Genomic DNA, 24,458 nt, shown 5'->3' with positions numbered 1-24,458 from the left:
CTGGATACTGGCCGCACTTAAGCGACTGCAGCTATCGAGCTCGGTAACGGACCATTTATATTGGCAGTACTACGGTGTCGATCTGACAGTCCAAAATCCCAGTGCTGGAATAACCAGGTAGCAGAAAGCCGAGAACACTCCTCTGCCATTATCTATGTAAGTGTGCACACTGCTCATTGCAAGCAGTGCCACAGAGTAGGGATTGAATAGCTCGAATGCTATGATGAACCAGTGTGTTACGCACCAATAGTATCAGAAAATGTATGAGCCAGAAGAAAGGCATGCTAAAGAAGAAAGTTATCTAACTCCCCAGCCACTTCCCGCCAATATTCAGGCAGGCTGTTATACACGGTACGACTGGGCGAGTTGGCCGTGCGGTTAGTGGAGCGCAGCTGTGAGCTTGTATCCGGGAGATAGTGGGTTCAAACCCTACTGTCGGCAGTCCTAAACATGGATTTCCGTGGTTTCCCATTTTCACACCAGGAAAATGCAGGGGCTGTACCTTAATTAAGGCCACATCACAAAAAAAACGGTCAACGTAATGTTATTTTGATCAATTTTATGAGCTTTCTATATTGTGGGAGCAGTACAATGGGACAGTTCTGTGGCGGGAAATTTGAATTCTGGCGGGAAATTTGAAGTTTGGTGGGAGATTTGAATTTGTAAACAAAGCCACGTGCTTTTTGACAGACAACAACGCATCGCTAACCTCACTGCTGCCATCTTGACGGGCCTAAACCTCACTAGTGCCAACTTAACCTAACTAGCATGAGGTAAACAAAGCCACGTGTTTTTTGACAGCCACGTGCTTTTTGACAGACAACAACGCATCGCTAACCTCAGTACTGCCATCTTGACGGGCCTAAACCTCAGTAGTGCCAACTTAACCTAACTAGCGCGAGATAAACAAAGCCACGTGCTTTTTGACAGCCACGTCCTTTTTGACAGATTTGTAAACAAAGCCATGTGCTTTTTGACAGACAACAACACATCGCTAACCTCAGTACTGCCATCTTGACGGGCCTAAACCTTAGTGGTACCAACTTAACCTAACTAGTGCGAGGTAAACAAAGCCACGTGTTTTTTGACAGCCACGTGCTTTTTGACAGCTGTCATCCGCCATCATTAAACCACAGAGCACTGTGCTGCCCTCTTTAGCTAGATACATGTGGTGGCGGCAAATTCCACGTGCTCTTGTTTGTAAACAAAGCCATGTGCTTTTTTGTCATCAGCCATCTTTAATCAACAGAGCACAGTGCTGCCCTCTTTAGCTACTTACCTTTGAAATGTGGTACGTCACAGCTGTCATCCGCAGTGCTGCCATCTTGGCGGGCCTAAACCTTAGTGCTATCAACTTAATCTCACTAGCGTGAGATAAACAAATCCACGTGCAGCTGTCATCCGCCATCTTTAATCACAGTGCTGCTCTCTTTAGCTACTTACCTTTGAAATGTGGCGGCGGATAATTTGAAAAATGCTTTTTGACAGCAGCCATCTTTGAGCACCGTGCTGCCCTCTTTAGCTACTTACCTTTGAAATGTGGTGGCGGTAAATTCCACGTGCTTTACAAACCCATGCGATTTTATGACAGCTGTCATCCACCATCTTTAATCACAGTGCTGCCCGGTGGCGGCAAATTCCACGTGCTCTTGTTTGGAAACAAATCAACATGCTTTTTTGACAGCTGTCAACCGCCATCTTTAATCACCGTGCTGCCCTCTTTAGCTACTTACTTTTGAAATGTGGTGGCGGTAAATTCCACGTGCTTTACAAACCTATATGCTTTTCTGACAGCTGTCATCCGCCATCTTTAATCCAGAGAGAACAGTGCTGCCCTCTTTGTGGTGGCGGGAAATTCCACGTGGTCTTGTTTGGAAACAAACTCACGTGCTTTTTTCTGACAGCTGTCATCCGCCATCTTGCATCACAAACCTCAGTGCTGCACTCTTTAGCTAGATGCCTTTGAAATGTGGTGGTGGCAATTTGAAAAATTCTATGTGCTCTTGTTTGGAAAAAAAGCCACGTGCTTTTTTGACAGCTGACATCTGCCATCTTTAATCAATAGAGCACTGTGCTGCTATCATGCGGGCAATTTCGTCAGCTGTCATCCGCCATCTTTAATCCACAGAGCACCGTGCTGCCCTCTTTATGACATGTAGTAGCGGGCAATTTGAAAAGTTCTGTTAGCTATCATCCGCCATCTTTAATCAAGAGAGCACCGTGCTGCCATCTTTAGCTAGATACCTTTGAAATGTGGTGGCGGCAATTTGAAAAATTCTATGTGCTCTTGTTTAGTAAACAAAGCCACGTGCTTTTTTGACAGCTGTCATCCACCATCTTTAATCAATAGAGCACTGTGCTGCTATCATGCGGACAATTTCGTCAGCTGTCATCCGCCATCTTTAATCCACAGTGCACCGTGCTGCCCTCTTTATGACATGTAATAGCGGGCAATTTGAAAAGTTCTGTTAGCTATCATCCGCCATCTTTAATCAAGAGAGCACCGTGCTGCCATCTTTAGCTAGATACCTTTGAAATGTGGTGGCGGCAAATTGAAAAATTCTATGTGCTCTTGTTTAGTAAACAAAGCCACGTGCTTTTTTGACAGCTGTCATCTGCCATCTTTAATCAATAGAGCACTGTGCTGCTATCATGCGGACAATTTCGTCAGCTGTCATCCGCCATCTTTAATCCACAGTGCACCGTGCTGCCCTCTTTATGACATGTAGTAGCGGGCAATTTGAAAAGTTCTGTTAGCTGTCATCCGCCATCTTTAATGAAGAGAGCACCGTGCTGCCACCTTTAGCTAGATACCTTTGAAATGTGGTGGCGGCAAATTGAAAAATTCCACGTGCTCTTGTTTAGTAAACAAACTCACGAGCTTTTTGTCAGCTGTCATCCGCCATCTTACATCGCAAACCTCAGTGCTACACTTTTTAGGTACATACCTTTGAAATATGGTGGCGGATAATTTAAAAAGAAAAATTCTACAGCAGCCATCTCTCGGCGCTAATTGCACAAGATGGTGGCTATACATGACTCTTTAAAGGTGCTTATGCAAGATGGCCGCTATACATAGATGCCCTTGGGATGCTTACGCAAGATGGCGGTTATACATGGCTCCTTATGAGGGATGCTTGCGCAAGAAGGCGGTTGCTCTTATGAGGCGGCTTAAGGATCCTTGGCTAGAGACGCCCTAAGGATGCTTGCGCAAGATGGCGCATGCAAGATGGCGGCTATACATAGCTCCTTATGAGACAGCCAGTACTCAATACAACATGTGATCAGAACATTGATTGATGTGTTCAGAACACAAAATAAGTAGAATCGAACACTGTACTCGATACAACATGTGATTAAAACATTGTCTGGTGTGTTCAGAACACTACATAAGTAGAATCGAAAGCTGTACAACATGTTAGGGGATACCTTTGTTCTAAGAAGATCCGATTGAAACATAACAAGACTAGAATTGAACACTGCACTCGATGTCGTTACATGTGATCAGAACAATGATTGATGTGTTCAGATCACTAAACAAGTAGAACCGAACACTGTACAACATGTTAGGGGATACCTTTGTTCTAAGAAGATCAGATTGAAACATAACAAGACTAGAATTGAACACAGCACTCGATACAACATGTAATCAGAACATTGATTGATGTGTTCAGATCACTATACAAGTAGAACCGAACACTGTACAACATGTTAGGGGATACCTTTGTTTAGATTGAAACTAACAAGACTAGAATCGAACACTGCACTCGATGTCGTTAACCTTAACATGTGATCCGATACAACATGTTAGGGGATACCTTTGTTCAGATTGAAACATAACAAGACTAGAATTGAACACTGCACTCGATACAACATGTAATCAGAACATTGATTGATGTGTTCAGATCACTAAACAAGTAGAACCGAACACTGTACAACATGTTAGGGGATACCTTTGTTTAGATTGAAACTAACAAGACTAGAATCGAACACTGCACTCGATGTCGTTACATGAGATCCGATACAACATGTTTGGGGATACCTTTGTTCTAAAAAATTAGATTGAAACATAGCAAGCCAAGAATCGAACACTGTAAGAACATTGTTTGATGTGTTCAGTACAACTTCCATGATTTACCTAGTGTAAAACACACACTGTGCACATATCGCATAGCTATCTCAAAATAAAAAAACACACTGTGCACATATCGCATAGCTAACACTTCAAATGATTTGCTTAGTACGAAAATTTAAAAAAAATCTATACCGCGTAGCTAACTCGTTCATCGCACTGCTCAGACGCTTAGTAATTGCGAATACACTCATACGAAAATCAAGAAAGCACACTGCGTTGCCAATTCGCTCTGCTCACTCGCTTAGTAATTGCAACACTGATACACACACGGATAAGAATGTTCCGAGATACTACATACTTACATGTTTTTTAAGGGGGGTTAAAGATCATAAATTATATGTACACATGTTGTCTCCTCCAAGTTGTAAGATGAAATAGACGCAGCACTGCGAGTTTCCGCTCTAGCTGGCGAACGGAAGTAGCATGATATCTCAGCAAAAAAAAAAAAAAAAAAACGCGTGAGCTTGCAAGTCAGACACAATGATGGATACCGCGATTCAAATCCTGGCAACTTATGCCGTCGGGAAGGGCATCCGGCTAGATCATGTAATGACGATCGCGCAGGTCCCTCGCCTAGCATTTGCTATTTTTCACGGCTTCTAGTTCGAACCCGCTATCTTCCGAAGTAGCGAGAATGATTGAAGAGTGTTGAGGGTGATTCATTTGTCGGATGGGGGCGTTAAGCTATGTGCAAGCTTCTTCGGTAGGAGTAGGCTATGTCGGGATATCTAGTTATCGATTTAAAATCCTAGTCAGGAAGGGCAACCGGTCGTAAAACTATGGTGTATGATCTAAGAGGCGGGGTGTGCAGAAAAAAGCTAGCAATAAGTAAAGGTTGTTGATGGGGACGTTAAACCTTGTGCAGACTCCTTCGAAAATGATTTCGAGTACAAGAGTGTTGAGGGTGATTCATCTGTCGGATGGAGGCAATAAGCTGTGTGCAGGCTTCTTCGGTAGGAGTAGGCTATGTCGGGATATCTTGTTATCGATTTAAAATCCTAGTCAGGAAGGGCAACCGGTCGTAAAACTATGGTGTATGATCTAAGAGGCGGGGTGTGCAAAAAAACAAGCCAGCAATAAGTAAGGGCTGTTGATAAGGGGTGTTAAACCTTGTGCAGGCTCGTTCGAATATGATTTTTGAGTACAAGACGTTGATGGTGATTCATTTGTCGGATGGAGGTAATAAGCCTTGTGCTGGCTTCTTCAGTAGGAGTAGGCTATGTCGGGATATCTAGTTATCGATTTAAAATCCTAGTCAGGAAGGGCAACCGGTCGTAAAACTATGGTGTATGATCTAAGAGGCGGGGAGTGCAAAAAAAAAGCTAGCAGTAAGTAAGGGTTGTTGATGCGGACGTTAAACCTTGTGCAGACTCCTTCGAAAATGATTTTGAGTACAAGAGTGTTGAGGGTGATTCATCTGTCGGATGGAGGCAATAAGCTGTGTGCAGGCTTCTTCGGTAGGAGTAGGCTATGTCGGGACATCTAGTTATCGATTTAAAATCCTAGTCAGGAAGGGCAACCGGTCGTAAAACTATGGTGTATTATCTAAGAGGCGGGGTGTGTAAAAAAGCCAGCATTAAGTAAGGGCTGTTGATAGGGGGCGTTAAACCTTGTGCAGACTCCTTCGAAAATGATTTTTGAGTACAAGACGTTGATGGTGATTCATCTGTCGGATGGAGGTAATAAGCCTTGTGCAGGCTTCTTCGGTAGGAGTAGGCTAGAATCGAACTCGGACCTCCGGGGGTAGCAGCTAATCACACTAACTACTACACCACAGAGGAGGACTATTTCAGTTTTACAGAACAGAATAATTTACAACCTTAATTGGTACTGTGTTTTAACCTCTCCGTACAATCATAATATGTTAAGAGCTGAATGCTACTCAGCTAAGAAGACGTTCGTGAGTTACAAGTCGCTTATCAGCACACCGTGTCTTCGTTCAAGGTTACTACTACAGCCTGAAGATACGTGTACAATTTCAGCTAACACATGCATTCCACAACTCGCTCAGAATGACTACGTCGATACAACTTCAAAGAATGTACAACAAACCCATAGCCTACAGTATGCATGCCTCACACCCGGTAGTCTCGGGTTCGATTCTCTTGGGAATAAAAATGTGTTTTACAGATTTTAAATCGCAAGAATTTTTTGAGTTGTCCTTCCTGACGCAAAACTAGCAGTATCTAACCTCTTACATCATACACTATAGTTTTCAACCGGTTGCCCTTCCTGACGTCAAAGAACTCGGATTAAGAATCTGTTTTGTTTTAAGACTAGTTGTCCTTCCTGACGCAAAACTGGTAGTATCTAAGCTCTTACATCATACGCTATTGTTTTCGACCGGTTGCCCTTCCTGACTTCAAAGAACTCGGATTAAGAATCTGTCGAGAATCGGGGGTTTTACAGCTAGATGCTCTTCTTAGATTTTAAATCGCTGTATCACGAACTATTGTTCTACTACCGGATGCCCTTCCTGACTAAGATTTTAAATCGCAAGAATATTTTGAGTTGCCCTTCCTGACGCAAAACTAGCAGTATCTAGCCTCTTACATCATACACTATTGTTTTCAACCGGTTGCCCTTCCTGACAACTTGGATTAAGAATCTGTTTTACAACTCGAGAATCGGGGATTTACAGCTAGATGCTCTTCTTAGATTGTAAATCGCTGTATCGTGAACTATTGTTTTACTGCCGGATGCCCTTCCTGACTAAGATTTTAAATCGCAAGAATTTGTTGAGTTGCCCTTCCTGACGCAAAACTGGCGGTATCTAGCCTCTTACATCATACACTATAGTTTTCGACCGGTTGCCCTTCCTGACGTCAAAGAACTCGGATTACGAATCTGTCGAGAATCGGGGGTTTTACAGCTAGATGCTCTTCTTAGATTGTAAATCGCTGTATCGTGAACTATGGTTTACTGCCGGATGCCCTTCCTGACCAAGATTTTAAATCGCAAGAATTTGTTGAGTTGCCGTTCCTGACGCAAAACTAGCAGTATCTAGCCTCTTACATCATACACTATTGTTTTCGACCGGTTGCCCTTCCTGACGTCAAAGAACTCGGATTAAGAATCTGTCGAGAATCGGGGATTTACAGCTAGATGCTCTTCTTAGATTTTAAATCGCTGTATCACTACAGCCGGATGCCCTTCCTGACTAAGATTTTAAATCGCAAGAATTTGTTGAGTTGCCCTTCCTGACGCAAAACAAGCAGTATCTAGCTTCTTACATCATACACTATAGTTTTCGACCGGTTGCCCTTCCTGACGTCAAAGAACTCGGATTAAGAATCTGTCGAGAATCGGGGATTTACAGCTAGATGCTCTTCTTAGATTTTAAATCGCTGTATCACTACAGCCGGATGCCCTTCCTGACTAAGATTTTAAATCGCAAGAATTTGTTGAGTTGCCCTTCTTGAAGCAAAACAAGCAGTATCTAGCTCCTTACATCATACACTATAGTTTTCGACCGGTTGCACTTCCTGACGTCAAAGAACTCGGATTAAGAATCTGTCGAGAATCGGGGATTTACAGCTAGATGCTCGCCGGATGCCCTTCCCGACGGCATAAGTTGCCAGGATTTGAATCGCGGTATCCATCATTGTGTCTGACTTGAAAGCTCACGCGTATTTTTTTTTTTTTTTTGCTGAGATATCATGCTACTTCTGTTCGCCAGATAGAGCGGAAACTCGCAGTACTGCGTCTATTTCATCTTACAACTTGGAGGAGACAACATGTGTACATATAATTTATGATCTTTCACGCCCCCCCTTAAAAAACATGTAAGTATGTAGTATCTCGGAATATTCTTATCCGAGTGTGTATCAGTGTTGCAATTACTAAGCGAGTTTAGCAGAGCGACTTGGCTACGCAGTGTGCTTTCTTGATTTTCATATGAGTGTATTCGCATTTACTAAGCGTCTGAGCAGTGCGATGAACGAGTTAGCTACGCGGTATAGATTTTTTTTATTTTCGTACTAAGCAAATCATTTGAAGTGTTAGCTATGCGATATGTGCACAGTGTGTTTTTTTTATTTTGAGATAGCTATGCGATATGTGCACAGTGTGTGTTTTACACTAGGTAAATCATGGAAGTTGTACTGAACACATCAAACAATGTTCTTACAGTGTTCGATTCTAGGCTTGCTATGTTTCAATCTAATTTTCTTAGAACAAAGGTATCCCCTAACATGTTGTATAGGATCACATGTAACGACATCGAGTGCAGTGTTCGATTCTAGTCTTGTTAGTTTCAATCTAAACAAAGGTATCCCCTAACATGTTGTACAGTGTTCGGTTCTACTTGTTTAGTGATCTGAACACATCAATCAATGTTCTGATTACATGTTGTATCGAGTGCAGTGTTCAATTCTAGTCTTGTTATGTTTCAATCTGAACAAAGGTATCTCCTAACATGTTGTACAGTGTTCGGTTCTTAGGACAAAGGTATCCCCTAACATGTTGTATCGGATCACATCTTAAGGTTAACGACATCGAGTGCAGTGTTCGATTCTAGTCTTGTTAGTTTCAATCTAAACAAAGGTATCCCCTAACATGTTGTACAGTGTTCGGTTCTACTTGTTTAGTGATCTGAACACATCAATCAATGTTCTGATTACATGTTGTATCGAGTGCTGTGTTCAATTCTAGTCTTGTTATGTTTCAATCTGATCTTCTTAGAACAAAGGTATCCCCTAACATGTTGTACAGTGTTCGGTTCTACTTGTTTAGTGATCTGAACACATCAATCATTGTTCTGATCACATGTAACTACATCGAGTGCAGTGTTCAATTCTAGTCTTGTTATGTTTCAATCGGATCTTCTTAGAACAAAGATATCCCCTAACATGTTGTACAGCGTTCGATTCTACTTATGTAGTGTTCTGAACACACCAGACAATGTTTTAATCACATGTTGTATCGAGTACAGTGTTCGATTCTACTTATTTTGTGTTCTGAACACATCAATCAATGTTCTGATCACATGTTGTATTGAGTACTGGCTGTCTCATAAGGAGCTATGTATAGCCGCCATCTTGCATGCGCCATCTTGCGCAAGCATACTTAGGGCGTCTCTAGCCAAGGATCCTTAAGCCGCCTCATAAGAGCAACCGCCATCTTGCGCAAGCATCCCTCATAAGGAGCCATGTATAACCGCCATCTTGCGTAAGCATCCCAAGGGCATCTATGTATAGCGGCCATCTTGCATAAGCACCTTTAAAGAGTCATGTATAGCCACCATCTTGTGCAATTAGCGCCGAGAGATGGCTGCTGTAGAATTTTTCTTTTTAAATTATCCGCCACCATATTTCAAAGGTATGTACCTAAAAAGTGTAGCACTGAGGTTTGCGATGTAAGATGGCGGATGACAGCTGACAAAAAAGCGCGTGAGTTTGTTTACTAAACAAGAGCACGTGGAATTTTTCAATTTGCCGCCACCACATTTCAAAGGTATCTAGCTAAAGATGGCAGCACGGTGCTCTCTTCATTAAAGATGGCGGATGACAGCTAACAGAACTTTTCAAATTGCCCGCTAATACATGTCATAAAGAGGGCAGCACGGTGCACTGTGGATTAAAGATGGCGGATGACAGCTGACGAAATTGTCCGCATGATAGCAGCACAGTGCTCTATTGATTAAAGATGGTGGATGACAGCTGTCAAAAAAGCACGTGGCTTTGTTTACTAAACAAGAGCACATAGAATTTTTCAATTTGCCGCCACCACATTTCAAAGGTATCTAGCTAAAGATGGCAGCACGGTGCTCTCTTCATTCAAGATGGCGGATGACAGCTAACAGAACTTTTCAAATTGCCCGCTATTACATGTCATAAAGAGGGCAGCACGGTGCACTGTGGATTAAAGATGGCGGATGACAGCTGACGAAATTGTCCGCATGATAGCAGCACAGTGCTCTATTGATTAAAGATGGTGGATGACAGCTGTCAAAAAACCACGTGGCTTTGTTTACTAAACAAGAGCACATAGAATTTTTCAAATTGCCGCCACCACATTTCAAAGGTATCTAGCTAAAGATGGCAGCACGGTGCTCTCTTGATTAAAGATGGCGGATAATAGCTAACAGAACTTTTCAAATTGCCCGCTACTACATGTCATAAAGAGGGCAGCACGGTGCTCTGTGGATTAAAGATGGCGGATGACAGCTGACGAAATTGCCCGCATGATAGCAGCACAGTGCTCTATTGATTAAAGATAGCAGATTTCAGCTGTCAAAAAAGCACGTGGCTTTGTTTCCAAACAAGAGCACATAGAATTTTTCAAATTGCCACCACCACATTTCAAAGGCATCTAGCTAAAGAGTGCAGCACTGAGGTTTGTGATGCTAGATGGCGGTTGACAGCTGTCAGAAAAAAGCACGTGAGTTTGTTTCCAAACAAGACCACGTGGAATTTCCCGCCACCACAAAGAGGGCAGCACTGTTCTCTCTGGATTAAAGATGGCGGATGACAGCATATAAGTTTGTAAAGCACGTGGAATTTACCGCCACGACATTTCTAAGGTAAGTAGCTAAAGAGGGCAGCACGGTGATTAAAGATGGCGGTTGACAGCTGTCAAAAAAAGCATGTTGATTTGTTTCCAAACAAGAGCACGTGGAATTTGCCGCCACCGGGCAGCACTGTGATTAAAGATGGTGGATGACAGCTGTCAGAAAATCGCATGGGTTTGTAAAGCACGTGGAATTTACCGCCACCACATTTCAAAGGTAAGTAGCTAAAGAGGGCAGCACGGTGCTCAAAGATGCCTGCTGTCAAAAAGCATTTTTCAAATTATCCGCCGCCACATTTCAAAGGTAAGTAGCTAAAGAGAGCAGCACTGTGATTAAAGATGGCGGATGACAGCTGCACGTGGATTTGTTTATCTCACGCTAGTGAGGTTAAGTTGGTAGCACTAAGGTTTAGGCCCGCCAAGATGGCAGCACTGCGGATGACAGCTGTGACGTACCACATTTCAAAGGTAAGTAGCTAAAGAGGGCAGCACTGTGCTCTGTTGATTAAAGATGGCTGATGACAAAAAAGCACATGGCTTTGTTTACAAACAAGAGCACGTGGAATTTGCCGCCACCACATGTATCTAGCTAAAGAGGGCAGCACAGTGCTCTGTGTTTTAAAGATGGCGGATGACAGCTGTCAAAAAGCACGTGGCTGTCAAAAAACACGTGGCTTTGTTTACCTCGCACTAGTTAGGTTAAGTTGGTACCACTAAAGTTTAGGCCCGTCAAGATGGCAGTACTGAGGTTAGCGATGCGTTGTTGTCTGTCAAAAAGCACGTGGCTTTGTTTACAAATCTGTCAAAAAGCACGTGGCTGTCAAAAAGCACGTGGCTTTGTTTATCTCGCGCTAGTTAGGTTAAGTTGGCACTACTGATGTTTAGGCCCGTCAAGATGGCAGTACTGAGGTTAGCGATGCGTTGTTGTCTGTCAAAAAGCACGTGGCTGTCAAAAAACACGTGGCTTTGTTTACCTCATGCTAGTTAGGTTAAGTTGGCACTAGTGAGGTTTAGGCCCGTCAAGATGGCAGCAGTGAGGTTAGCGATGCGTTGTTGACTGTCAAAAAGCACGTGGCTTTGTTGACAAATTCAAATCTCCCGCCAAAATTCAAATTTCCCGCCAGAATTCAAATTTCCCGCCAAAATTCAAATTTCCCGCGCCGCGGGCGGAGGAGGAGGCCGCAGAACTGTCCCATTATACTACTTGTGGGCCTTCACATTTAGTTTTCTTTCGACTCTGCGATATTAGGGCGTCTTATAAAAATATTTATAGCGTAGACTGTAGTTTCTTATTCTCCGAATTCGCATACTGATTTTCATTAAATTCTGTTCGCCGATTTTCTCGTGACTCGGCGCTGATATGGACTTAAGCAACGAGAATCCAAATTCATGAATATTTATCTGTTATCATAGCCGGTACGACAAAAATGTATAAGACATAAATGATCGAAAATTTTAGTAATATATGACTTTAGTTATGTAGTATTTATTGACAGGACCACTAATAACATAAATATTTTAAAATTACATGTTAGGCCCTCTCCTAAACTACCATTTCACTCTGCGTGAATAAAATTATTTATATCATTTATATTATTCCCCGACTTTGCATACCGATTTTCATTAACGTAGTACCATTAATAACATAAATATTTGAAAATTAAATTTTAGCCCTTCCCCTAAACTACCATTTCTATCAGCGTGAATAAAATTATTTATGACCTAGATTGTAGCTACTTATTCCCCGACTTTGAATACCGATTTTCATTAAATTTTCTTTAGCCGTTTTGTAGTGATGCGTGTACAACCAGACAGACAGACAGAAATTACGGAAAATTAAAAAGTGCATTTCCTTGTTACTATGGACACGACTGATACAGAAATATCATTCTTTTTGAATTCTAAGCAATGTACAGACAAAACTCTTATTTTATACTAGCCGATGTACCCGTGCTTCGCTACGGAAATCAACATTGTATACGGAATTGTAGCGTACATGTTGTGAGCAAGATTGTATTAAATAGAGTAGCTCTTACCGTTACCATAGAAATGCGACGGGGAAGTCACCAAACATCTTTTCTCATATGAAGACTGAGTAAGGGAGTTTTCACTGTAATGGTAGACCCGCTTGCATACCATCATTCACAATCAGGTTGGGGAGTTTTCATTATAATGGTAGACACTCACTCTCCACCTGCCTTTTTACAGCCTCAGAAAGACTGTCTTAGTGGTTTTCCTAACTGAAAATAACATATATTACAATGACGTCACTAGGAATGGCGCCATCAAAGGCAATGCTTTCATATGGAAACTCGATCAAATGAAACACCACACATTTTCTCACTTTCAATGAACAGTACTACGCTGCCGATCTAACAGTCTAAAGTTCTAGAGCTGGAATGGCCAAGCTGCAGAGAGCCGTGATTCGTGAACACCTTTCGTGTTTTTTCGGCAGGGAGAGGGTCGAATAGTGTAGACTCCCAGGGCAAAAAATATGCCCTTTTACTAATCTGTTTGCTAGGAGTACCGGATGTGTCGGAAAATATAAATTCACTACTCTGGCGGCGGAAAAATCTATCTGACTCGGAGGCAAATTTTTCCTCGAAGCCAGAGGAGAAATCCCTTCTTCACTGATAATTTGGAATAAAATGAATGTAGAATTTAATAAAAGTGAAGAGGAAGAAGCTTTTCTTAAGAAACGGCTCTTTTCAGGGTTGGATTTTGAGTTATTTAGTTAATTGTTGTGCTATAATTTGGAATAGGCCTAAATTGTTATTCTAGACCAGGCCATACTACTACTACTACTACTACTACTACTACTACTACTACTACTACTACTACTACGAAGTCAGTCTCTGCCGTAAGTATGCACACTGCTCATTCAAAGCAGCGCGTCAGAGTAGGGATCGAATAACTGGAATACTATGAAGAACCAGTGTGTTACGTACCAGCTGTATCAGAAAATGTATGAACCAGAGGAATAGCATGCTAAAGGAGAAAGTTTTCTAACTCCCCGGCTATTTCTCGTCAATATTCAGTCAGGCTATTATACTCGGTACGCAGCAGTAATTCCATCTATCGGAGTTCAGAGGCAGCATAAGAGACAAATAACATCACAACACACAATAGTCAATGTAATGTTATTGTTGCTCAATGTTATGCTCTTTTGATATTGTAGTTTTCTTCCGACTCTGAAATGTCACTCATCATAGTCGGTACGGTAAGACTGAATAAAACATAAATGATCGGAAATTTTATTCTCTGTAACTTTTGTTATGTAGTACTTTTCGATAGGGCAAAAAAATTAGTATTTAAACATTAAATTTTAGGCGCCTTCCCCTAAACTACAATTTCATCCAGGGTGAATAAAATTCTTTACAGCTTAAACTGTAGTTTCTTTTTTTTTTTTTTTGCTTTACGTCGCACCGACACAGATAGGTCTTGTGGCGACGATTGGACAGGGAAGGGCTAGGAGTGGGAAGGAAGCAGCCATGGCCTTAATTAAGGTACAGTCCCAGCATTTTCCTGGTGTGAAAACGGGAAACCACGGAAAACCATTTTCAGGGCTGCCGACAGTGGGGTTCGAACCTACTATCTCCCGAATACTGGATACTGGCCGCACTTAAGCGACTGCAGCTATCGAGCTCGGTACTGTAGTTTCTTATTCCCCGACTCTATAGCCTATACAGATTTTCATTAAATACTGTTAACCCATTTTCTCGTGGCTCGGCGTCGATATGGAGTTAGCAACAAACATACAATTTATGAATATTTGTGTTATCATAGCCGGTACTGTAAAAATGTATAAGACATAAATGGTCGGAAATTTAATTCTGTATAACTTTGGTTATGTAGTATTTATCGATACGATCAGTAATAATATAAATATTTGAGAAGTAAATTTTAGGCCTTCCCCTAAGCTACCATTTCATTCGGCGTGAATAAAATGATTTGTAGCCTAAATTATAGTAGCTCATTCTCCGACTTTGTATACCTGTTTTTAATGAGATAGGACCACTAATGACGTAAATATTTAAGAATTAAATTTGAGGCATTCCCCATAACTACCATTTCACTCGTTGTGAATAAAATGAATTATAGCCTAGATTGTAGCGACTTACTCCTCGACTTTGCATACCAATTTTTATTAAGATAAGACCATTAATAACTTAAATATTTAAAAAAAAAATTTAGGCCTATCCCTAAACTACCATTTCCATCAGCGTGAATAAAATTATTTATGGCTTAGATCGTAGCGACTTATTTCCCGACTTTGCATACAGATTTCTATTAAATTCTCTTTAGTCGTTTTCTAGTGATGAGTGTACATGCATGCATACTGACAGACATACAGACAGACAGACAGAAATTACGGAAAAGTGAAAAGTGCATTTCCTTGTTACTGTGGGCATGACCGATGCAAAAATACCCTTCTTTTCAAATTCTGAGCAATGTAGAGACAAAACTCTTATTTTATGTAAATATAGATATATAGATGTACTGTAATGTGTGACCTCCCTAGATAGCATTACACATGTCGGTACTCCAGACCACTACATTAATAATATTTTCGTAATTTCTAAATCTCCTTGCTCGATTCTATTTCAGAAAATAGTTATAACTAGTGATGGGCAAACGATACACGTATTCGAGCGGGGTCTAGCCGACCCGATACACACCGAGGTTCGTGCCTGTTCGAAGCAAGCTCGAGAAGTCACTTGACCGAAATTGGAGTCTGACTCGGAATACAGCGCGAACGTGCAGATAAACAAACAGCATATGTAGTAAAGCACCTCTCATGCAGGTACGTATATGATAGTGATAACGAAGGTGTGTGCTCTCACATTCAGCCATGGACGTATATCTTTTAGGGAATAAAGAATACCCATAAAATTAAAAGGCTTAGATTATGGTAATATTCTATGAAAAGGACAAAGCATGTGTCCGTAACATTCCTCGCGTATTAACGGAAGTATTTCTTCCCAAGGCAGTACTTGTGTATCTTGTAAGAACCGTTGTCATGCTTTGGGCTTCTGAACTGCAGGCGAGGTGCTCCTTCTGTCCTCCATGCTCAGGATGTTGAATCCCCTCCTTGGGAAATAATTATACTTTTTGCTCGTGTAGAAGAATTTGAAGGATTAATATCTCATCAATCGTGAACACAAATAAATTTTAAATATTATTATGCAGTAATGATAGCACGAAATATATCAAAATCAAAGATATACCTCCCGTGACTCGTGATTTCAGGCTGTATCATTACCAAATTTCAGGTCAGTCTGTTCAGCAGTTTTCGAGCCTATCCGCAACAAACAAACCAGACACCACCTCATGTTTAGTAATAGTATAGATGATCCACATGTGTTAACAATTCCAGACAAAATACAATAAATTTGTAGTCTATTGTTGCTATTTGCTTTACGTCGCACCGACACAGATAGGTCTTATAGCGACGATGGGACAGGAAAGGGCTAGGAGTGGGAAGGAAGCGGCCGTGGCCTTATGGTACAGTCCCTGCATTTGCCTGGTGTCAAAATGGAAAACCACGGAAAACCATCTTGAGGGCTGCCGACAGTGGCGTTCGAACCTACTGTCTCCCGAATACTGGATAATGCCAGCACGTAAGCGACTGCAGCTGTCGAGCTCGATAATTTGTATTCTTATAACCATTCAAAACTATTACTATTTCGACACTTGTAATGTTAAGACAATATCCCTTTCCGTTTTCTGTATTTGTACGGCCCAAGCAACACATTTTTGTAGACAATTCGTTTATTCTGATGGAGGCATTTGTAACGAATCATCGCACAAACACAAATTCTAACTGTCTCCAACATATCGATACGGGTTGAAATGATATGTACAAAATACATGAAGTTACAGTAAACAGAGGAACAGTAGCTGCGATTAGGGTAGGAGGCGAGGAGGGGGGGCGGGGCATCACTTTAAGAATTATAACCCTCGTTACAGTAACTTGTTAGAAGACAGAATGCAGTACACACAATAGTGAAATAAATAACGTACCTCCGTTAACATCTTACGTACTGTTAATATTATTTTCTTCCGCATATTGCTGTGATAACACTTGGTCGTGCACGTTCGACTGTCTCTGCATGTACAATCGAAGAATATCCACTGCACTTTACGCCTGATCTGCTGACAGTACAGGAGAAGGCAGCTCCAAATCTTCTTCTCCTTCTTCCTCTTCTCGCAGCGTTCACGGTCTCCGTAAGAATTTCGGCCACTATAACGTCAGACTCTACATTTATGTAAGCCTCAAAATCAGCCTTGCAGTTAAGAAGCTGCTGATACGCCACCCATTCTTCAGGAACAGGCGTGACTTCTCCCTCTTCGTGTTTTGTAGTTCCTAAGCCATCTTTCAAAAATCCTGCTTTGCGGAAGCAGTTTTTTCCTGCTGCACATCAGCCCACAATTTACTCAGCATTCTTATCGACTGTAGTAGATGAATGTCTGTTACTGACTCCTCGCTCTTCCTTCACCCCTTGGTTCATGGGCTGTAGTTTGGATATTAAGTTCAATGGCAAGAAAACCACGCGCACTGCCTTTAACTCCTGAAAGAGTATCTTGGGTTGAGCAGATCAGTTGTCTACGAAAGGGACGCTGAAACTTCTCGTCAATAGCACCCAGCCAAGATTCGTAAAATGAGCTTGTCATCCACGACTTCTGGGGTTGCTTTCGTACGTGACCGGTAATGAATTCACACCCGAGAAACAGCGAGGCTTCACCGATTTTCCCATCACTAGAAGTTTTAGGTTTTCGGTTCCCATCTTATTAGCTCCCATAATCTCCGAAACCCTTCCTTTACTTGTTAACACTTTCTCACAAACCACAAATGTTGTATTGCACAGTTGATGTACGAAATTCGAGTTACAGAGTATTTTTTGCTTCAAGGGAGGAAGCGTTTGCTTCGAGAAATCGAGAAATTTATGTAACCGAATTTCGATTAACAGACAGGTAAATACACGTGAAGAATAGGAGAAACGGCCGGGAAATTGAAGTTAGTCCGAGATATTGAAAATTCGAGTAATGGAGTTTCACGATATCGTAATATTGTCCCTTTGGTGAAAGTTTTATTGTATAGTATTGAATCAAAACCTCGATAAACGATTAAGAATTGGTAAACTATAGACCTTTACCGCTCTGTCGAAATTCTCTCAGTGAGCATTACCATTTTGTAGCTTTTCTCAGTTTTGATATACATACCCCCTCTACGCACTTCTACTTCCCAGTCACCGCTACTGCAGAGGACGGAATGGTATACTTTGGGACAAAACATAACGAACTCACCTCACACCACTACCCTCCAGCGGCAGCCTGGTGTCTATTGGCGGCTTATAGGATTTACTACGTCTACTGTAGCCAGAGTTGCAAAATCGTCTACTGCCCTCGACACGAAGAAAGGGTAAAGACTGAAGAGAGTGTGCAAGAAAGTGGTCTGGCAACCTCTCCACTCCAAACACGGATCACTTAGAACTCGTTAGCTCAGCAGGGTACAGAGTGTGATTGACTGTTGGCTTTCAACTCGCTTCCAGGAACTGAGGCTGTCCCCAAGTATAATGTCCAGAACTTTTCAAGTTCTCTGCGTGTTAGTATGAACAAGCCGGTAGGTTGTGCACGCACAAAAGCTCGAGCAAGGCTCGAACTTGTTCGAACTCTGACGTCATCTGTTCGAGCAGCTCCAGCCGGGCTCAAACACATCACTAAATAACTATCCTGTTACTAACACCACAATCAGATGTTATCTTAAGCGCACGGTGATAATGATCCTCTTTGATACTCCTTAATATAAGTAGGGCTGAGTCACTCAGACGGCAAAGTTGGCGTGGTCGATCCCGCCTCAGTCGGGAGGTATTTTGGAAAGTTTAAGTATACCAGCCATGCGTCCGTAAATTTACCGTCCAACATCGCATTCATACTGAAACACCGGATCCTGTGAGATCGCCAAAGTTAGGCAGCATTCGGCGTGGTCAGCAGTTGGATAGGTAGCAACGTGTTAGAGAAGTGGCAAGGAAATTGCTACCCTACCGCAAGTGTACTTCGGCACTAACTGGGTCACCAACGTCCATGTTCCGATAAGACGTTTCGTTCTTTTAAAAATCCTGCGGGAGGAAATTCCGGGGTCTCAGTGTTCCTGAAATTCATAAAATAGTTGTGAGGGGCGTAAAACCAATATTGTTCTTATTTCTGGCCTTTCTTCGCTTGGATTTGGTTTAGATTTACACCAGCATGCTCTTCGTAATGCGCACGCCATGTGGAGGAATGTGATCAAAATTGCGTATGGTGGTTGGTTGTGTGTTGAGTGTACATGACGAAATGTGTACTGCGACGAACAGAAACACTAAGTCAGAAAACCAAGGGAATTATGTATACACAGTAAAAATCACCGGCCCGGCTGGAAATAGAACCTGAGACCCTCTGAACCGGAGCCCACGGCGTTGTCCATTTAGTCAAGGAGCGGAACACCTAAGACCATTTTATTATAATAATTAAAATAATAAGGGGACAGAATTTGTCCATTTACCTAATGGTAAATGCTGACGCATGATGAGATCATTTTCATTGTTTGAACCACTGGTCTTCAATTATTACATCTGAGTACTAGATATTCAATATCCATTTATCATAAACCATTGACAGAGGGGTTTTTATCCAGCCATTTTCCCTTGTGTATGATGGACTGGTATCTGCTTTTTTAACGCCCCGCATTGTGTATGTTATTTACTGATGTACAAAGACACCGCTGACCAGATATTTGAAATCAGTGTTTCAACAGTAAGGCATATATACTCTAATGGTTGACAGCAAGCTGTGCGGGGCTAGGGGGTTATGTATGGCTTGCGTGGGGTTAGGTTGTGTAGGGTTGGGGATGTTGTTACGTACAGGAAACCCTCACGAATGACCAGTGGCTAGTGCCTGGGACCTCATTGCCAAACATATGGCTTTAATAGGCCTACTCCCCAGCAGTTCCACCGTGCACACCACCGCGGTTTACCTCTGCTGATGTACAACGCTCTCCGTCATCGAGCTGTTATTTATGCATAACAGTCACAACAACAAGATCGGCCCACTACTGTCAGTGATCAGCCTGCCCCACCGCCTGGATCAGCTGATTTACGGGCTAGCCCGTGTTTTACAAGCCCACAGCAAGCTGTTCGACAGGCGCAATTCACATCACATACATCACACCATATCATACCAGCCGCCATTGCAATTACATTATTTCATGTTTTATTATTTCATGGACTCCATTATAAGTCTTGAGAGAACCGACCCTCATCGCTTTCGATTTATTTCACTCACTCTCCACTCCCACCAAAATTACAGCTGAACTGACCATCCTGACTACAGCGCTATACTCTGTTTGTTCGGTTAGTGTTCCGCTGTTCATTGAGCGTCTCATCTTGAACAGGAGGTAACGATACCTACCGCAGTATTCATTGGTCTGTGAGGCAAAACACTCAATCACCAGAATATAGCCAATATAACAATACAGAAGATTTTCGGCCAAAACGTTATCTTTTTAAGGAATATTCCTCCAGCACACTTTTTTCTTGCAAGTTTCTTTACGTCGCACCGACACAGACAGGTATTATAGAGACGATGGGACAAGAAGGTGCTAGGAGTGGAAAGGAGGCGGCCGTGGCCTTAATTAGGTACAGCCCCAAGCATTTGCCTGGTGTGAAAATGCGAAACAACGGAAAACCATTTTCAGGGCTGCCGTCAGTGGGGTTCGAACCATCTGCCTCCCGAATACTGGATAGTGGCCGCAATTAAGCGACTGCAGCTACGGAACTCAGTCCAGTACACTTTCGGTCACAATATACAAGTATCATAGTCGATTCTATCTTGTTTCTATTCCACAATCAGTGCATAGAACAGGCATAGGAAAAGCGCACAACACTTGCTAAACGACCCACAAGGCAATCAAACACCAAGTACTTCGGAACGAACCGCTAGATGGAGGCACAGATGGACAAGAGGCGCAGTAGCAATTGCTGATTCTTGGACAAATATTGATTATGGTTTATATGTACATTAGATCACAGTAAAACACTTTTGGTTACATGTATTTTACTTCATAATTATTTCACTAAAATGTTGGTTTATTTCAGTTAAAACTATTTTCAGCCACGCCATCACATGTTCGACATTCAAACGGGATTTGCATTTGACTTGGCAGTGTTCATTTGTGAAAACAGTTGCACACACAAATAAGTCTTAAATGTGCCATAACGACTTTCTACAATAACTGCGCCGCTGTCCGCCACTGACTGTTATTCAGGTGTACGATACGGAAGAGTAACGGACGAATGTACACTGACTTCCCGCAATACCATCTCCTGTGAATCAAGAATCAGTAAATGCCCATGCATGATATAGAAAAAGTCTTCCGAACGGCGGAATAGTAGTTCTCCATGGGACCATGGGACTTGTCTGGGTGTAACGTAGTCGCGTAACGTAGTCAGGCGCGATGGTCGAAATGTCGGTTTACCTGACAGGTAACTATCTTATTTTAGATCGGATAACTCACTAGCAATCATCACGATGCTGAGAAAACTATGTTCCAGGCGGTCAAACTAACATTAAGTTTAGGACACTAACGAGTGGAATATCAGGGAGTCCCGAAGGGTGTCTGACTCCATTGACCAATAGAAGGCCTAGAAGCCGAGCGTTACACAAAGTGGAAAATGTATACATGCATCATCTGTTTTCAGTTGTATGTTCCAGTGAGTTTATTATCGCAAGTATCTACCGAATTGTAATTATCATCACCTCAGCAACGTTTATTATTGTTCAGATTGTGCCACATTAAATGGCACAAAATATAACGTAATTTAACCTTGAAATTAAATTTATAACACTGTAACATACCTGTAAAAGGACAGTTTAATAACAGAATGCCATGTTTCGTTCTAGAAGAACATCCTCAGATTCTACCAAATAATTTAAAATATGAGTATACAGAGTATCTGGTGTTAAGAAACAATACCACATATCTGAAAATGCTCTTCCTATCCATTATTTTCCTTAAGACTGGTCACGCCTCCCAGCCACGAATGGGTATGCAGTCCATCACAACAATTTCGTTGTGATAATTTTCGTTTACTTACGTGTACAGGAAAATGAACCTAAAATATATTACAACGTACGAGTTCGTAAATACCTCATACAAACATACATTCCTGTAGTACGATGCTGTACGGTTCATGGTTCTTTACACACTGGCGTAGGAAACTGAACACAACAACGATAGTTCTGGTGGACTGCGTATCCATAAATGGCTGGGAGGTTGGCCAGTCTTAAGGGAAATAATGGATCCGAAGTGCGTTGTCAGGTACGTGGTATTGTTTCTTAACCCTCGACATCGTCGTTGCGCCTGCGGAAACCTCTATGCGAAATATTTCAGCTCAGAACTTTGTTCGGTAACATTATCTCATTTAAGGTTCAATATTGTTTGACGAGTGTCAAAGAATTCTCGCTCTTGATGATTTATGTGCTGCGGGTAGGTATTTCCTCCACAATATCCCTGCACTGCATGGTGGGACGATTCCGGCACATAATACATATTTCACCATAACTATAGTTACGCAAGGTAAAGTGAACCTTTACGGGTGATGAGACAAAGTTTTGTAACATCTGTGCATGTAAGCAAGCATTTATTATATATCATAAGGTTGGCAGCACAAGCGGAAGCAAATATTTGAAAGTCCTCCGGAGCGGGAGGGAGTTCATTATTCACGCTAAAAATCACACGCAATAATAGCACGTAATTTGTATTCTTGTGCAAATAAGAAAAATCATACTGTTACTGGTAAGTCTTCTGCTCATATTCAAATACTCTAAAAAGCATTTTTTTATTTGGTGTAGATTTATTTTAGAAAAATAAATATGTGACTAATTCGTCCTATTATGCAGTCTGTTTATGTGCTGGTATGATAACCTCAAACGTGGAATGACATATGCTGCTTACCTACTTTATTGCATTTTATGTGTGTAAATGTCAGAAAATATATTAATTTCATTCTGAATAATTTTTTTGGTGAGAAACGTGATAGAAAATGTCATTCTTGAGAGAGAAGGAGATATTGCAGGCACTTGCGTTGTCGGATGAAAGTGAAGACAAGAGCGAGCCTGGAGACTCAGATGATGAAACATTTACGTTGATGACCAGAGGGAATCAGCATCAACTACAGCACCAGATTCTCATCCTACTGAACAAGACCTCCAGATGCCGAGTACTAGTACTGTGAATATGTTGATCGCATCCATGGTAACAGCAGCAGGACAAAAACCGAACAATACTTCTCAACCCATGAAATATAAAAATGTGCAGTGGGAAAAAGGTACATTGTCAGTTTCTGCTGATGAAATCTCGTTTGTAGGTTCAGAGAAGCTTCCAGATAACATTTTGGCATTATCTTCTCCACTACAATTTTTTAAATAGTTTTTCAGTGATAATTTGCTTGAAAAAATTTGTGAAGATAGTTGCCGCTATAGTGTACAGAAGACAACAGAAAAACCAATTATATTATCCCCAAATGAACTGCAGAAATTTATTGTAGTTTGTGTTTTGATGTCAATTGTGCACTTGGCTAACATAAGAAGTTACTGGAAGGAGACCATAGGTAGCAGTATTTTAAAAGAAACTATGCCAGTAAATGTGTTTGAGACAATCCGACGGTATTTACACTTCAATGATTCATTGTTAGCTGTACCAGCAGGCAAGGCAGGGCATGACCGACTATATAAACTTCGTCCATTTATCGATTCCCTCAATGAAAAATTTAGGAGCATACCTCTTGAAGAATCATTGTCAGTGGATGAGCAGCTTTGTCCAACAAAAGGTCGTTCGTATCTCAAACCGTTCCTGCCGATGAAGCCGCGAAAGTGCGGTTATAAACTATTTGTGCTTAGTGGAGCGTCAGGATTTGGCGTATAACGTGGAAATATATACAGATCAAGAGAATTGTGAGGACTGTAGGCCAGCTGGGGAACCAGATCTTAGGGCAAGTGCTAATATTGTAGTACGTTTGTGCCGAATTGTTCCTTTTGATGTTCACCATAAGATTTACTATGGCAATTATAATTACCACATTACCCCTTATGGTTTTTATGAAAAACCGAGGTATTTACTGTCTCGAAACCCTACGAAGGAACCGCGTACCTCGACTGAAGTTACAGACTGAAAGTGATATGAAGAAATATCCCAGGGGAACATGTGAAAAGTGTGTTGCTAAAGTTGATTCTGTTGATGTGTCTGCACTAGCATGGAAGGACAACAAAGTTGTAACACTGATGTCCACATTTGTAGGCTCAGAACCAACCAAAAAAGTCAAAAGATTTGATAGGAAAGAAAGAAAAACAATCGAGGTAGACTTGTCATTGTGTACAATCTACATATAGGAGAAGTCGACCTATTGGACTCAATCATGGCACGTTATAGAATCATAATGAGAACTAAGAAATGGTATATCAAACTCTTCTACCATTTCCTAGATGTATTGACGAGTTGCTGCCCAGCTGGGTATCCAAAATACCATGACACTGGCTGCATTCCGGGAAGATTTAGCCCTTTCACTCTGACAAGGGGTTGTCAATCACCCCAAAACGAGGACAGCCAAGTTTTGAAGTAGAACGAGACCTCGTAAAGAAGAGGAAGAAGTCCTCAGCAGCAGTTTACCCTCCACAACCAGTCCGTCAAGATCGCTTGGAACACTGGCCAGTTCACAAAGACACTCGACAACGGTGCAAATTTCCCTCATGCAAGGGGAAAACCCTTATATTTTGCGAA

Source organism: Anabrus simplex, chromosome 2 (assembly GCF_040414725.1).
Source record: "Anabrus simplex isolate iqAnaSimp1 chromosome 2, ASM4041472v1, whole genome shotgun sequence".
NCBI lineage: Eukaryota > Metazoa > Arthropoda > Insecta > Orthoptera > Tettigoniidae > Anabrus > Anabrus simplex.
The sequence above is the reverse complement of the archived record's forward strand: the minus strand, read 5'-3'. Positions refer to the sequence as shown.